Below are 13,251 nucleotides of genomic sequence, written 5' to 3'. Positions count from 1 at the left end.
GGGGGTGAATAGTTATGCATGCTCAAGCTTTCTGTTTTTTTGTCTTATTTCTTGTTTGTTTCACAAGAAAAAATATTTTGTATCTTCAAAGTGGTAGGCATGTTGTGTAAATCAAATGATACAAACCCCCAAAAAATCTATTAAATTCCAGGTTGTAAGGCAACAAAATAGGAAAAATGCCAAGGGGGGTGAATACTTTCGCAAGCCACTGTATGAGTCTCTCTATTTCAGCCTTAGAGAAACGGCTGCACCTTAGCAATGTTCCTCATGTGGTAAAAAGCTATTTTGGTCACATTCCTAACGTGTGATTAAAAAATTGAGTTCAGAATCTAAAATGACACCTAGGTTTTTTACCTAGTGTTTTATCTTTATTGCCCATGAATTAAAATGTGCTGCCAGATTCTCTCTCTGTGCTTTTGCTCCAGCACTAAGTACCTCAGTCTTATCTTGATTTAGTTGGAGAAAGTTGTGAGCCATCCAAGTATTTAAGTCACCAATACAGTCTAACAATTTATCCGTGGAGCTAAAAAGCTTTTGGTGACACAGAAATTTAAATATTTCAGTGCATGAAACATGGGACCAGCACTTTACATGTTGCGTTTATATATTTGTGTTCAGTGTATGTAAAAAACACTATTTTTTTTATGAGAGCACGCCAAAACCATCATGAGTTCATTATTAGCATCAGTTCACTGGACTTTAGCAGAAGACAAGACAACATATGAGGCTGCCAAACCAAATAAAAGTCCCTTGTTTCCACTGCAGCTGACCAAAATCCAAAGTTAATGTTTGATCTGCTTGTATAAATACCCAGCGTTGAGTCTAACTGTCCAGGGTTGAGATGAAGATGAGTGGCCTCCTGAGGGTCCTATTGGTCACATCAGCAACCTTGCTGTTTACAGCTAAGGGACAGAGCGACTATGATATGTTGAGGGAGGTTGAGAAGAAATATGTTGACATGGCTATTACATATGCAAATAAGAATAACGAGCTTCAGAAAAACTATCCAAAAGAACACCTCAATTTCTTCAGAATTTCGGGAAAATCTGTGGTAAGATTCAATTATACATTTTAGTCTTGAATTATTGGTCTCCCGAGTGGCGCAGTGGTCTAGCTATGCCACTAGAGATCCTGGTTCGAATCCAGGCTCTGTCGTAGCCGGCCGCGACCGGGAGACCCATGGGGCGGCGCACAACTGGCCCAGCGTCGTCAAGGGTAGGGGATGGAATGGCCGGCAGGGATGTAGCTCAGTTGGTAGAGCATGGCGTTGCAACGCCAGGGTTGTGGGTTCGCTTCCCACGGGGGGCCAGTATGAAAAATAATGTATGCACTCACTAACTGTCGCTCTGGATAAGAGTGTCTGCTAAATGACTAAGATGTAATTATTTTCTTTGTTTATGATTCACTATTGACATAAATCACTCCTTCCCTTTTTTCTGTCTATAGATCAAAGCTAAGGACGTTAAAATCAACTTGTACTTGAAAGCAACAAACTGCCTTAAGGCCAGAAGTAACAGTGAACATAAACATCGAAATGAATGTGGATTTAAATCCGGAAGGGTGAGTAGTTCAGATCCTCCATGTGTGTGACTACTATGCTCTTATCACTCGTTAACATATCATAGCTGTGAGTTTTAAATATCCACTTACTATTTGAAATAGTTTTCTTGTAAATTATGAAGATACATTCAACTCCTGTTAAGAGCACATTGGACTGCTCCAGATAACTGCATGATCTGGTGTAGAGCAGTGCTTCATGGCAGCAGTTTCAAGTTTTAATGTCACATGCACAAGTACAGTGAAATGCCTTTCTTGCAAGCTGTAAACCCAACAATGCAGTAATCAATAACAATGTAATACATCAAATAACATCAGGTAGAACAAAAACACATAAGAAATAAAAATAAGAAATAAGAAGAACACGAGAAAGTAAGTAAGCACACTATATACAGGGTCAGTCAGTTCCAGTACCATATTTACAATGTGCAGAGATACTGGAGTGATAGAGGTAGATACAGTATGTATAGGGGTAAGGTGACTAGGCATCAGGATATATGAATAAACGTGTATGTGTGTGTGTAGTCAGTATAAATGTATGTGCATATTATGTGTGTGTTGGAGTGTCAGTGTGCATGAGTGTGTAGGGCCCTGTGAGTGTGAATAGAGACAGTGCAAAAAATAAAAGGGTCAACTCAGATAGTCCGTGCAGCAATTTTGTTAGCTATTTAGCAGTCTTATGGCTTGGCGATAGAAGCTGTTCAGGAGCCTGTTGTTGTCAGACTTGATACACCAGTACCGCTTGCAGTGCGGAAGCAGAGAGAACAGTTTATGGCTTGAGTGGCTGGAGTCTTTAACGAATTTCCGGGCCTTCCATTCACACCGCCTGATATAGAGGTCCTGGATGGCAGGGAGCTCTACCCCAGTGATGTACTGGGCTGTCCGCACAACCTTCTGTAGCACCATGCGATCGAGGGAGGTTTAAATCAAATGTTATTGGTCGTATACACATATTTAGCAGATGTTATTGCGGGTGTAGCTAAATGTTTGTGTTCCTAGCTCCAACAGTGCAGTAATATCTAACAGTACACACAAATCTAAAAAAGTAAACAAATGGAATTAAGAAATAATTATATATTAGTGAGAGCAATGTCAGAGTCTGGAGTATACAGTGGGGAGAACAAGTATTTGATACACTGCCGATTTTGCAGGTTTTCCTACTTACAAAGCAAGTATGTAATTTTTATCATAGGTACACTTCAACTGTGAGAGACAGAATCTAAAACAAAAATCCAGAAAATCACATTGTATGATTTTTAAGTAATTAATTTGCATTTTATTGCATGAAATAAGTATTTGATACATCAGAAAAACAGAACTTTTAATATTTGGTACAGAAAACTTTGTTTGCAATTACAGAGATCATACGTTTCCTGTAGGTCTTGACCAGGTTTGCACACACTGCAGCAGGGATTTTGGCCCACTCCTCCATACAGACCTTCTCCAGATCCTTCATGTTTCGGGGCTGTCGCTGGGCAATACGGACTTTCAGCTCCCTCCAAAGATTTTCTATTGGGTTCAGGTCTGGAGACTGGCTAGGCCACTCCAGGACCTTGAGATGCTTCTTACGGAGCCACTCCTTAGTTGCCCTGGCTGTGTGTTTTGGGTCGTTGTCATGCTGGAAGACTCAGCCACGACCCATCTTCAATGCTCTTACTGAGGGAAGGAGGTTGTTGGCCAAGATCTCGCGATACATGGCCCCATCCATCCTCCCCTCAATACGGTGCAGTCGTCCTGTCCCCTTTGCAGAAAAGCATCCCCAAAGAATGATGTTTCCACCTCCCTGCTTCACGGATGGGATGGTGTTCTTGGGGTTGTACTCATCCTTCTTCTTCCTCCAAACACGGCGAGTGGAGTTTAGACCAAAAAGCTATATTTTTGTCTCATCAGACCACATGACCGTCTCCCATTCCTCCTCTGGATCATCCAGATGGTCATTGGAAAACTTCAGACGGGCCTGGACATGCCCTGGCTTGAGCAGGGGGATCTTGCGTGCGCTGCAGGATTTTAATCCATGACGGCGTAGTGTGTTACTAATGGATTTCTTTGAGACTGTGGTCCCAGCTCTCTTCAGGTCATTGACCAGGTCCTGCCGTGTAGTTCTGGGCTGATCCCTCACCATCCTCATGATCATTGATGCTCCACGAGGTGAGATCTTACATGGAGTCCCAGACAAATTAATTACTTAAAAATCATACAATGTGATTTTCTAGATTTTTGTTTTAGATTCCGTCTCTCACAGTTGAAGTGTAACTATGATAAAAATTACAGACCTCTACATGCTTTGTAAGTAGGAAAACGGCAGTGTATCAAATACTTGTTCTCCCCACTGTGTATATATATATATATGATGGGATGTATAGACATTATGGACAGTATATGGATAGAATATGTGGTATATCAGAAGAATATGTAGGATATAATAGTATACATATACAGTGCCTTGCAAAAATATTCATCCCCCTTGGCGTTTTTCCTATTTTGTTGCATTACAACCTGTAATTTAAATGGATTTTTATTTGGATTTCATGTAATGGTCCTCTGTAGCTCAGCTGGTAGAGCACGGCGCTTGTAACGCCAAGGTAGTGGGTTCGATCCCCGGGACCACCCATACACAAAAAATGTATGCACGCATGACTGTAAGTCGCTTTGGATAAAAGCGTCTGCTAAATGGCATATTATTATACACAAAATAGTCCAAATTGGTGAAGTGAAATGAAAAAATTAACTTGTTTCAAAGAATTATACAAAATAAATAAAGGAAAAGTGGTGCGTGCATATGTATTCACCCCCTTTGCTATGAAGTCCCTAAATAAGATCTGGTGCAACCAATTACCTTCAGAAGTCACATAATTAGTTAAATAAAGTCCACCTGTGTGCAATATAAGTGTCACATGATCTGTCACATGATCTCAGTATATATACACCTGTTCTGAAAGGTCCAAGAGTCTGCAACACCACTAAGCAAGGGGCACCACCAAGCAAGCGGCACCATGAAGACCAAAGAGCTCTCCAAACAGGTCAGGGACAAGGTTGTGGAGAAGTACAGATCAGGGTTGGGTTATAAAAAAATACCCGAAACTTTGAACATCCCACGGAGCACCATTAAATCCATTATAAAAAAATTGAAAGAATATGGCACCAAAACAAACCTGCCAAGAGAGGGCCGCCCACCAAAACTCACGGACCAGGCAAGGAGGGCATTAATTAGAGAGGCAACAAAGAGACCAAAGGTAACCCTGAAGGAGCTGCAAAGCTCCACAGCGGAGATTGGAGTATCTGTCCATAGGACCACTTTAAGCCATACACTCCACAGACCTGGGCTTTACGGAAGAGTGGCCAGAAAAAAGCCATTGCTTAAAGAAAAAAATAAGCAAATATTTGGTGTTCGCCAAAAGGCATGTGGGAGACTTCCCAAACATATGGAAGAAGGTATTCTGGTCAGATGAGACTAAAATGGAGCTCTTTGGCCATCAAGGAAAACGCTATGTCTGGCGCAAACCCAACACCTCTCATCACCCTGAGAACACCATCTCCACAGTGAAGCATGGTGGTGGCAGCATCATGCTGTGGGGATGTTTTTCATCGGCAGGGACTGGGAAACTGGTCAGAATTGAAGGAATGATGGATGGCGCTAAATACAGGGAAATTCTTGAGGGAGATTTGAGACTGGGACGGAGGTTCACCATCCAGCAGGACAATGACCCTAAGCATACTGCTAAAGCAACACTCGAGTGGTTTAAGGGGAAACATTTAAATGTCTTGGAATGGCCTAGTCAAAGCCCAGACTTCAATCCAATTGAGAATCTGTTGTATGACTTAAAGATTGCTGTACACCAGCGGAACCCATCCAACTTGAAGGAGCTGGAGCAGTTTTGCCTTGAAGAATGGGCAAAAATCCCAGTGGCTAGATGTGTCAAGCTTATTGTCAAAAGGCGTCAGTGAAATGCGGTGGGCGAAGTCAAATGCAGGACACAGAGCTGATCCAAAAACGTACTTTACTTGAAAGTAAACTGAGAATACACAAACTCCACACAGGGAGGAAATAACCCGCACACTAGCGACTGCCAATCACGAATACAATCACACACAACACACAGTGTAAGACAGAGGGTTAAATAGGGAAGACAATACAACATAATGGAAAACAGGTGTACACAATCAAGACAGAACAAGTCGAACACAGAAACATAGATCGGTAGCAGCTAGTACTCCGGTGACGACGAACACCGAAGCCTGCCCGAGCAAGGAGGAGGGGCAGCCTCGGCTGAATCCGTGACAGTACCCCCCCCTCTTGACGCGCGGCTACAGCCGTGCGCCGACCCCGGCCTCGGGGACGGCCAGGAGGACGCGGAGCAGAGCGAGTCGGATGACTCTGGTGGAAATCCCTCAACATGAAGGGATCTAGGATGTCCCTCCTAGGGACCCAGCACCGTTCCTCCGGACCGTACCCCTCCCACTCCACGAGATACTGCAGGCCCCCCACCCGATGCCTCGAATCCAAGATGGAACGGACTGAGTACGCCGGAGCCCCCTCGATGTCCAGTGGGGGCGGAGGAGCCTCTCGTACCTCAGACTCCTGGAGTGGACCAGCTACTACCGGCCTGAGGAGAGACACATGGAACGAGGGGTTAATACGGTAATTAATAGGAAGTTGTAACCTATAACAAACCTCGTTCAATCTCCTCAGGACTTTAAATGGCCCCACAAACCGCCGACCCAGCTTCCGGCAGGGCAGGCGAAGGGGCAGGTTTCGGGTCGAGAGCCAGACCCGATCTCCCGGTGCATACACCGGAGCCTCACTGCGGTGGCGATCGGCGCTCGCCTTTTGTCGCCTGATAGCCCGCTGCAGGTGTACATGCGCAGCGTTCCAGGTCTCTTCCGAGCGCCGAAACCACTCGTCCACCGCAGGAGCTTCGATCTGGCTCTGATGCCAAGGTGCCAGGACCGGCTGATAACCTAACACACACTGAAAAGGCGTAAGGTTAGTTGAGGAGTGGCGAAGTGAGTTTTGGGCTATCTCTGCCCAGGGGATATATCCCGACCACTCCCCCTGCTGGTCCTGGCAATAGGACCTCAGAAACCTACCCACATCCTGATTCACTCTCTCCACCTTCCCATTACCCTCGGGGTGAAAACCTGAGGTAAGGCTAATCGAGACCCTCAGACGTTCCATGAACGCCCTCCAGACTCTAGAGGTGAACTGGGGACCCCGATCTGACACTATATCCTCAGGTACCCCGTAGTGCCGGAAGACGTGTGTAAACAGGGCGTCAGCCGTTTGTAGGGCTGTAGGGAGACCTGGCATAGGAATGAGATGGCAGGCCTTCGAAAACCGATCCACAATGACCAAGATCGTAGTGTTCCCCTGTGAGGGGGGAAGGTCCGTGACAAAGTCCACCGATAGATGAGACCACGGCCATTGTGGAACGGGTAGGGGTTGTAATTTCCCTCTGGGCAGGTGTCTAGGTGCCTTACACTGGGTGCACACCGAGCAGGAGGAAACATAAACCCTCACGTCCTTGGCTAAAGTGGGCCACCAGTACTTCCCACTAAGATAGTGCACTGTCCGACCGATACCAGGATGACCAGAGGAGGGTGACGTGTGAGCCCAATAGATCAATCGATCACGAACCTCGAGCGGCACGTACATCCAACCCTCCGGACACTGGGGGGGGGTAGGCTCGGTACGTAACGCCCGCTCGATGTCCGCATCAACCTCCCACACCACTGGTGCCAACAGACACGACGCTGGGAGTATGGGAGTGGGCTCAATGGACCTCTCCTCTGTGTCATATAGTCGGGACAGGGCATCTGCCTTAGCGTTCTGGGAACCTGGTCTGTAAGTGAGCGTAAACACAAATCGAGTGAAAAACATAGCCCATCTTGCCTGACGAGGGTTCAACCTCCTCGCCGCCTGGATGTACTCCAGGTTACGATGGTCAGTCAAAATGAGAAAAGGGTGTTTAGCCCCCTCAAGCCAATGCCTCCACACCTTCAGGGCTTGAACCACAGCTAACAGCTCCCTGTCCCCCACATCATAATTGCACTCCGCCGGACTGAGCTTCTTAGAAAAGAAAGCACAGGGGCAGAGTTTTGGTGGCGTACCCGAGCGCTGAGACAGTACAGCACCGATCCCAGCCTCGGATGCATCCACCTCAACTTGGAATGCCAAGGAAGGATCCGGATGAGCCAGCACCGGAGCCAAAGTAAACAGGTCCCTCAGATGCCTAAAAGCCCTGTCTGCCTCACCCGACCACTGCAGACGCACCGGCCCTCCCTTTAGCAAGGAGGTCAATGGGAGCCGCTACCTGCCCAAAGCCCCGGATAAACCTCCGGTAGTAATTGGCAAAACCCAAGAACCGCTGCACCTCCTTCATCGTGGTTGGAGTCTGCCAATTACGCACGGCCGAAACGCGGTCAATCTCCTTCTCCACACCTGACGCGGACAAGCGGTGTCCCAGGAAGGAGATGGACTCTTGGAAGAACGGACATTTCTCCGCCTTCACATACAGGTCATGCTCCAACAGTCTACCAAGCACCCGACGAACCAGGGACACATGCTCGGCTCGTGTAGCGGAGTATATTAGAATGTCATCGATATACACCACTACACCCTGTCCATGCAGGTCCCGGAAAATCTCATCCACAAACGATTGGAAGACTGAAGGAGCATTCATCAGACCGTATGGCATGACGAGGTACTCATAGTGCCCCGAGGTGGTACTAAATGCTGTCTTCCCGAATACGCACCAGGTTGTACGCGCTCCCGAGATCCAATTTTGTGAAGAAGCGTGCCCCGTGCAATGACTCCGTCATACTAGCAATCAGAGGTAGTGGATAGCTGTATTTTATTGTGATCTGATTTAGACCACAGTAGTCAATGCACGGGCGTAAACCACCATCCTTCTTCACAAAAAAGAAACTCGATGACGCAGGGGAAGTGGACGGCCGTATGTATCCCTGTCTCAGAGATTCGGTGACATATGTCTCCATAGCCGCCGTCTCCTCCTGAGACAGAGGATACACACGACTCCGGGGAAGCGCAGCGCCTACCTGGAGGTTTATCGCACAATCCCCCTGTCGATGGGGTGGTAATTGAGTCGCCTTCTTTTTACAGAAGGCGAGAGCCAAATTGGCATATTCAGGCGGAATGTGCATGGTGGGAACTTGGTTCGGACTTTCCATCGTCGTTGCCCCTACGGAAACACCTACACACCTCCCCAAGCACTGATCAGACCATCCCTTGAGAGCCCTCTGTTGCCATGAAATAGTGGGGTCATGAGAAGCTAACCAGGGAAGCCCCAACACTACGGGAAACGCAGGAGAATCAATCAGATACAAACTAATTATCTCCTCATGCTCCTCCTGTGTTTTCATCCTGAGAGGCGTTGTGACGTCCCTAATCAACCCTGACTCTAAAGGGCGGCTATCTAGGGCATGGATAGGGAAGGGCACATTGACTGGCACAATAGGAATCCCTAACTTATGGGTAAACTGACGATCAATAAAGTTCCAGCTGCGCCTGAATCTACTAGCGCCTTATGCTGGGACTGAGGAGAAAACTCGGGAAACACAACATTCATACACATATGCGCAACAAGGAGCTCTGGGTGAGTTGGGTGCCTACTCACCTGGAATGGCTCATCAGTGCGCTGCCTACTGCCTCGACTCCTAGGAGGCCCTCCCCAGCACCGACCAGCAGTGTGTCCTCTGTGGCCACAGTTGGTGCAGGGGACGGCCCCTCTCCTGGTCTCCCTCATAGCAGCACCTCCGAGCTCCATAGGGGTCGGCTCGGAAGTGCTGGGGGATGGAATGAACGGCCCCGGATCCGGACGTCCGCGGGTAGCCAACAGGGTATCCAGTCGAATCGACATGTCCACCAGTTGGTCCAGGCTTAGGTTGGTGTCCCTGCAGGCCAATTCCCGACGCACGTCCTCCCTCAAGCTACATCGGTAGTGGTCGATGAGGGCCCTCTCATTCCATCCCGCGTGCGAATTCCTGCGCGCTCCTCTTCCCCTGTCTGAGGTGGGATAGACTCGACATAGCTGACAGTAGCGGCGTCTATTCCCCCCCACTCGGCGTTGGCCCACTCCAGCGCTTTACCGGACAGACAGGAGATGAGGGCGGACACGCTCTCGTATCCCGAGGGGGCCGGGTGGATGGTTGCCAGGTAGAGTTCTACCTGGAGCAGAAAACCCTGACACCCGGCAGCTGTGCCGTCATAAGCCCTCGGGAGCGAGAGACGAATCCCACTGGACCCCGGAGGTGAAGCGATGGGTATCGATGATGGTGGTGGTGTAATCGGAGGAGGTATAGGAAGACCTCCTCTCTCCCATCGCTCCATTGTGTTCACCACACATTCCATGGCGGTGCCGAGAGCCTGGATCATGGCCGCTTGTTGTTGTACGCGTTCTTCCATTGATCTGGCTGGCACCACTGCTCCTGCTGACTCCATGTCGTTGGTGTGTGATTCTGTCAAAAGGCGTCAGTGAAATGCGGTGGGCGAAGTCAAACGCAGGACACAGAGCAGATCCAAAAATGTACTTTACTTGAAAGTAAACTGAGAATACACAAACTCCACACAGGGAGGAAATAACCCGCACACTAACGACTGCCGATCAGGAATACAATCACACACAACACACAGTGTAAGACAGAGGGTTAAATAGGGAAGACAATACAACATAATGGGAAACAGGTGTACACAATCAAGACAGAACAAGTCGAACACAGAAACATAGATCGGTAGCAGCTAGTACTCCGGTGACGACGAACGCCAAAGCCTGCCCGAGCAAGGAGGAGGGGCAGCCTTGGCTGAATCCGTGACACTTATAGAGACATACCCCAAGAGACTTGAAGCTGTAATTGCTGTAAAAGGTGGCTCTACAAAGTATTGACTTTGGGGGGGTGAATAGTTATGCACGCTCAAGTTTTCGGGTCTTGTTTGTTTCACAAGAAAATTTATTTTGCATCTTCAAAGTGGTAGGCATGTTGTGTAAATCAAATGATACAAACCCCCCAAAAATCTATTTTAATTCCAGGTTGTGAGGCAACAAAATAGGAAAAATGCCAAGGGGGGTGAATACTTTCGCAAGCCACTGTATGTACAGCAATAGTTAAATGGGATAGGCCTTGACTAGAATACAGTATATACATATGAAGTGGGTAAAACAGTATGTAAACATTATTAAAGTGACCAGTGTTCCATGTCTATGTATATAAGCAGCAGCCTATAAGGTGTAGGGTTGAATAATCGAGTGGTAGCGGCTAGTGACAGTGACTAAAGTTCAGGGTAGGATACTGGGCGGAGGCCGGCAAGTGGAGACTATTTGACAGTCTGATGGCCTTGAGATAGAAGCTGTTTTTCAGTCTCTCTGTCCCAGCTTTGATGCACCTGTACTGCCTTCGCCTTCTGGATGGTAGCGGGGTGAACAGGCCGTGGCTTGGGTAGCTAAGGTCCTTGATGATCGTTTTGGCCTTCCTGTGACACAGGGTGCCGTAGATGTTGTGAAGGGCAGGGCAGGCAGTGTGCCCCTGGTGATGCCTTGGACAGACCGCACCACCCTCTGGAGAGCCCTGCAGTTGCGGACGGTGCAGTTGCCGTACCAGGCGGTGATACAACCCGACAGGATGCTCTCAATGGTGCATCTGTAACAGTTTGTGAGGGTCTTAGGGGCCAAGGCGAATTTCTTCAGCCTCCTGAGGTTGAAGAGGTGCTGTTGCGCCTTCTTCACCACACTGTCTGTGTGGGTGGACCATTTCAGATGGTCAGTGATGTGTACGCCAAGGAACTTGAAGCTTTTCACCTTCTCCACTGCGGCCCTGTCAATGTGATTGGGGCGTGCTCCTTCTGCTGTCTCCTGGTCAACAATCAGCTCCTTCGTTTTGTTGACGTTGAGGGAGAGGTTATTTTCCTGGCACCACTCCACCAGGGCCCTCACCTCCTCCCTGTAGGCTGTCTCGTCGATGTCGGTAATCATACTTGATGATTGAGTTGGAGAAGTGTGTGGCCACGCAGTCATGGGTGAACAGGGAGTACAGGAGGGGGATGTTGTTGCCTACCTTCATCACCTGGGGGCGGCCCGTCAGGAAGTCCAGAACCCAGTTGCACTGGGCAGGGTTCAGACCCAGGGCCCCAAGCTTAATGATGAGCTTGGAGGGTACTATGGTGTTGAAGGCTGAGCTGTAGTTTATGAACAGCATTCTGACATACAGTGAGGGAAAAAAAGTATTTGATCCCCTGCTGATTTTGTACGTTTGCCCACTGACAAAGAAATGATCAGTCTATAATTTTAATGGTAGGTTTATTTGAACAGTGAGAGACAGAATAACAACAGATAAATCCAGAAAAACGCATGTCAAAAATGTTATAAATTGATTTGCAATCAATCAATCATCTGCAAATTGCAGTGGGTCTAGGAGGTCAGGTAAGGTGGAGGTGATATGATCCTTAACTAGCCTCTCAAAGCACTTCATGATAACAGAAGTGAATGCTACGGGGCGATAGTCATTTAGTTCAGTTACCTTTCCTTTCTTGGGTACAGGAACAATGGTGGGCATCTTGAAGCAAGTGAGGACAGCACATCTCATTCCAAAATCATGGGCATTAATATGGATTTGGTCCCCCCTTTGCTGCTATAACAGCCTCCACTCTTCTGGGAAGGCTTTCCACTAGATGTTGGAACATTGCTGCAGGGACTTGCTTCCATTCAGCCACAAGAACATTAGTGAGGTCGGGCGATTAGGCCTGACTCGCAGTCGGCATTCCAATTAATTCCAAAAGTGTTTGATGGCGTTGAGGTCAGGGCTCTGTGCAGGCCAGTCAAGTTCTTCCACACCGATCTCGACAAACTATTTCTGTATGGACCTCGCTTTGTGCACAGGGGCATTGTCATGCTGAAACAGAAAAAGGGCCTTCCCCAAACTGTTGCCACAAAGTTGGAAGCACAGAATTGTCTAGAATGTCATTGTATGCTGTAACGTTACTAAGGGACCTAATCCGAACCATGAAAAACAGCCCCAGACCATTATTCCTCCTCCACCAAACTTTACAGCTGGCATAATGCATTGGGGCAGGTAGCGTTCTCCTGGCATCAGCCAAACCCTGATTCGTCCGTCGGACTGCCAGATGGTGAAGCGTGATTCATCACTCCAGAGAACGCGTTTCCACTGGTCCAGAGCTTTACACCACTCCAGCCGACGTTTGGCATTGCGCTTGGTAATCTTCGGCTTGTGTGTGGCTGCTCGGCCATGGAAACCCATTTCATGAAGCTCCTGATGAACAATTCTTGTTGCTTCCAGAGGTAGTTTGGAACTCGGTAGTGAGTGTTGCAACCGAGGACAGACGCGCTTCAGCACTCTGCGGTTCTGTGCTTGTGTGGCCTACCACTTCGCAGCTGAGCCGTTGTTGCTCCTAGACGTTTCCACTTCACAATAACAGCAGTTACAGTTGACCGGGGCAGCTCTAGTAGGGCAGAAATTTTACGAACTGACTTGTTGGAAAGGTGGCATCCTATGACGGTGCCATGTTGAAAGTCACTGAGCTCTTCAGTAAGGCCATTCTAATGCCATTGTTTGTCTATGTGCTCAATTTTATACACCTGTCAGCAACGGGTGTGGCTGAAATACCCGAATCCACTAATTTGAAGGGGTGTCCACATACTTTTGTATAAATAGTGTATGTCCATAAAC

General features: G+C 47.9%; 1 protein-coding gene across 2 annotated transcripts in view; it reads left to right on the top strand.

Moving 5' to 3' along the window:
• The first annotated feature begins 833 nt into the window (after positions 1-833).
• Positions 834-13,251, top strand: part of ppm1g (protein phosphatase, Mg2+/Mn2+ dependent, 1G) — a 41,911-nt gene continuing 29,493 nt past the window's right edge. For both annotated transcript variants that reach the window (XM_084141851.1, XM_084141850.1), the window contains exons 1-2: positions 834-1,051; positions 1,447-1,560. The gene's annotated coding sequence lies outside the window, so the exon portion shown is untranslated. The remainder of the gene's footprint in view (positions 1,052-1,446; positions 1,561-13,251) is intronic.

The sequence above is a fragment of the Coregonus lavaretus genome (assembly GCF_964263955.1).
Source record: "Coregonus lavaretus genome assembly, chromosome: 25".
NCBI lineage: Eukaryota > Metazoa > Chordata > Actinopteri > Salmoniformes > Salmonidae > Coregonus > Coregonus lavaretus.
This window is presented reverse-complemented; position numbering and strand designations above follow the sequence as displayed.